Consider the following 3,714-nt stretch of genomic DNA (forward strand, 5'->3'; position numbering starts at 1 on the left):
GCCCAAGAGCCCCGGCATGGCTGAGTGGGAGCCCAGAGAGGGGGAGCCAGGGAACCCCTGGGGCTGCGGGGAACCCCAGCAGCACAGAAAAGGGGGAGCCCCAGAAGCCCAAGGTCGGAAGAGCAGAGAAGGGGAGACCCTAGGGATTCCTGGGACCCTTGACAGCCTGGAGAGGGTGGGGACCCCGGAGAGGAGAACTCTCAATACAGACAGGATCCCCAGAAAGTCCAAAGTGGAGAGACCAGAGAGGGTGGACTCCTGGAAAGGTTTTTTTGGGATGATCATATGCCATTCAAGTCTTGAGGGTCTCAATCTTGCTATTGAGGGTCTGAATTTTGTGAGAGGTTTTTCAGCTAAATCTTGGTGGTCTGAAGGTTTTTATGGACACAAAATGTCTGGTGACTTCAAGAGATGGGCTTGGGCAGGAGGAATCCCCAGCTCTCATAGCTTATTTTCCCCCAAACCAGGATTTTCCATTTCCAAACCTCAGCCCAATGGAGGAGGAGGAGGCCATGAGGAAGAGGAAGAAGACCCGAAAGCCCCATGCAGGTGAGGAGGAAGTCAGTGCCCCTTTCCCCCTCTCTCCTGCTCCATCTCCCAGCCCAGCATGGCCCCCAGCTGCAGGACAACCCCACTGGTGACACCATCCTGCTGGGAACGGACTGGGGGGATCTCCTTGCCCTTCCCTTTGCAAAGGAGGCAAATCCCATCCTATCCTTGTCCTTCCTCCCCCAGGCACTGAGCTGATGATGGAGACCAGGGAGGACAAATCCCTGCAGCAGAAGCTCGTGGATGAGGCCGTTTTGAGCAGCTCCACAGCACAGGAATCCAACGGGGAGGAAAATCCCCGGAGATCCCGCACGAGGAGGGGCTGCAAACGCAGATCTCAGGGATCCGAGGAGGAAAGACCCACCCTGGGCCAGGGAGGCGGCCAGAGCTCGGAGCTGGAGGTCAGTGAGCAGCTCCAGGATGGGGAGAAGTCCCACAAGTGCTCGGAATGTGGGAAGAGCTTCAGGTGGAGATGCCAACTCATCTCCCATTGGATAATCCACACTGGGGAACGGCCCTACGAGTGTGGCGAGTGTGGGAAGAGCTTCAGCCACAAATCCAACCTGACTGGCCACCAGAGGATCCACACCGGGGAGAGGCGCTACAAGTGTGATCAGTGCAGGAAGAGGTTTCGCACCAGCTCCCATCTCCTCAGGCATCAGCGGATTCACACAGAGGAGAGGCCCTTCCTCTGCCATGACTGCGGGAAGGGCTTCAGGGAGAAATCTGAACTTGTCACCCACCAGCGCATCCACACTGGGGAGAAGCCCTACGAGTGTCCAAAGTGTGGGAAGAGATTCAGCCGGAGCTCCTACCTGATTGACCACCAGAGGAACCACACGGGGGAACGGCCCTACGAGTGTGGGCATTGTGGGAAGAGCTTCAGCCGAAGCTCCTGCCTGATCAAACACCAGATAATACACACCGGGGAACGGCCCTATGAGTGTGATAAGTGCAGGAAGAGGTTTCAGAGCAGCTTCTGTCTCCTCAGGCACCAGCGCATTCACACAGATGAGAAGCCCTTCCGCTGTGCCCAGTGCAAGAAGGGCTTCAGGCACAAGTCTAGCCTTGTCCCCCACCAGCGGATAAACACTGGGGAGAGGCCCTATGAGTGTCCTGAGTGTGGGAAAAGCTTCGGGATGATCTCCACCCTCATTATCCACCACAGGAGGCACACAGGGGAACGGCCGTATGAGTGTCCCCAGTGTGGGAGGAGCTTCAGCCACTACTCCAGCCTGATCCGCCACCAGAGGAACCACAAAGGAGAGAAGCCCTATGAGTGTGAGGAATGCAGGAAGAGGTTTCAGACTAGCTCTGATCTCCTCGTCCACCAGCGCACTCACACCAAGGAGAAGCCCTTCCGCTGCCCTGACTGTGGGAAGGGCTTCAAGCAGAACGCCGCCCTCGTCAGGCACCGGCGCATCCACACTGGGGAGAAGCCCTAAAAGTGTCTCGAGTGTGGGAAGAGCTTTTCACGGAGTTCAGCCTTGACCCAACACCAACAGAGCCACCGCTAAGGGCAGCTCTGCAAGTGCCTTGAGTGTGGGAAGAGCTTCGTGCATTGTTCCAGCTCCATCCCTCACGGGAGGATCCGTGCTGGATGAACCCCAGTGACCCCGGGGTGGTGATCCCTAGTACCAGTGATCCATGTTGGGAAGACACCTGCCTGGGGGCTCCACATCCTCCTGGCTCCCCGTGGCCTAGATTTTCTTTGAATTTCTCTTTGTCCTTTCCAAATGCCCAAAACTAGGGTAAAAATAAAGCCATTGAACTAAGACAATGATTCGGCCATGGGGGATCCAGGGGATGTGGGGGACCTGAAGGTTCCTTGGAGGAACTTAGGGGTTGCTCAGGGCTCTGGGCACCTGAGGCCAAGCATCTCTGGCTGCACTGGGAGACCCTGGCAGAGGTTCTGATGCAGCTGATCAAGGACCCTCTGCCCTAGAACTGTCCCCCAGTCCTGCTCCCTGGTGTCCTCTGTCCAGGTTTCCCCTCTCCCTGCTGTCACCCTACTTGCTCACCATCCGTTCTCATGTCAGCATGCTTGTCTCGTCCTGCACCCATCCCAGTCCATTCCCAGTCTCACTCCCTGCCCCATGCTCTCTACCCAGCTGCCATTCCCATATTCCTAGTCCCATATTCCCTGTCCTGTTCCCGTATTCCCAGTCCTGCATTCCCATATTCCCTGTCCTGTTCCCAGAGTCCCAGTCCCAGGCTCGCTCATCTATTCCCGTTTCCAATCCTGATCCCATCTCCCGGATCCCCATCCCATATTCTCGATCTGGTTGAAGTTCTCGAATTACGTGTCCCATTCCAATATTCCCATTCCCGGTTCCATTCCAGGTCCTTCTCTGTATTCCCAGTCCCATTCCCAGTCATTTTCCCCATTCCTGGTCCCATTCCCAGTCTCTCTCTTGTATTTCCAGTCCCAAGCGCAGTCCCTTATTCACAGTCCATATCCCCATTTGCAGTCCTGGTCACTGTCTCTTATTTCGAGTCCCATTCCTAGTTCCGGTCCCTGTCCCCATTCTCGGTCCATGTCCCTATTCTCAGTCATGTCCCATATTCCTAGACCCATTCACAGTCCATGTCCCCATTTGCAGTCCTGGTCCCCGTCTCTTAAGTCCCATTCCCAGTTCTAGTCCCTGTCCCCATTCTCGGTCCATGGCCCCAGTCCGTGTCCTTATTCCCAGTCCCATCCCATATTCCTAGTCCCATTCGCAGTCCCTGTCCCCATTCCCGGTCCTGTCCTGGTCCCTGTCCCTATTCCTGGTCCCATTCCCGAGGGGTGCCTCTGTCATGGTGCCCTGAGGGCTCCGCAGCTCGGGCTGGCTGTGCCACACGAACCGTTCAGGCCTGCTGCTGTCCTTGGCCAGCTGCAGAGGGCACAAGGCTTTGGGCATTTCCCAGAGGCGCCCAGCTGGCCGGAGCAGCCCCTCCTGGCAGCAGCCGCTGTGGCTCAGAGCCCTCCCTCATGCTGGGGCCATGGAGGGGCCGTGGGCCTGGAGGAGGCTCCTGTTCTTGAGACGGGAGCAAGGCTGCAGCTCCCGGCTCCGGGCCCTGGGCCGCAGCAGCCCAGGGGAGGCCCAGCCGCAGAGCTCACAGCCCCTGCTGGGTTTCACCTGGACGCTTTGGAGCACGAATCCCCATCCCATATTCTCTCTG

At 57.5% G+C, this 3,714-nt stretch overlaps 1 pseudogene; it reads left to right on the top strand.

Annotated features, from left to right (window-relative positions):
- Window positions 1–510: 510 nt before the first annotated feature.
- Window positions 511–3,714, top strand: part of LOC121338690 — a 9,676-nt pseudogene continuing 6,472 nt past the window's right edge.

This window comes from Onychostruthus taczanowskii, unplaced genomic scaffold (genome assembly GCF_017590055.1).
Source record: "Onychostruthus taczanowskii isolate IOZ18803 unplaced genomic scaffold, ASM1759005v1 scaffold310, whole genome shotgun sequence".
In the NCBI taxonomy this organism is placed as follows: Eukaryota; Metazoa; Chordata; class Aves; order Passeriformes; family Passeridae; genus Onychostruthus; species Onychostruthus taczanowskii.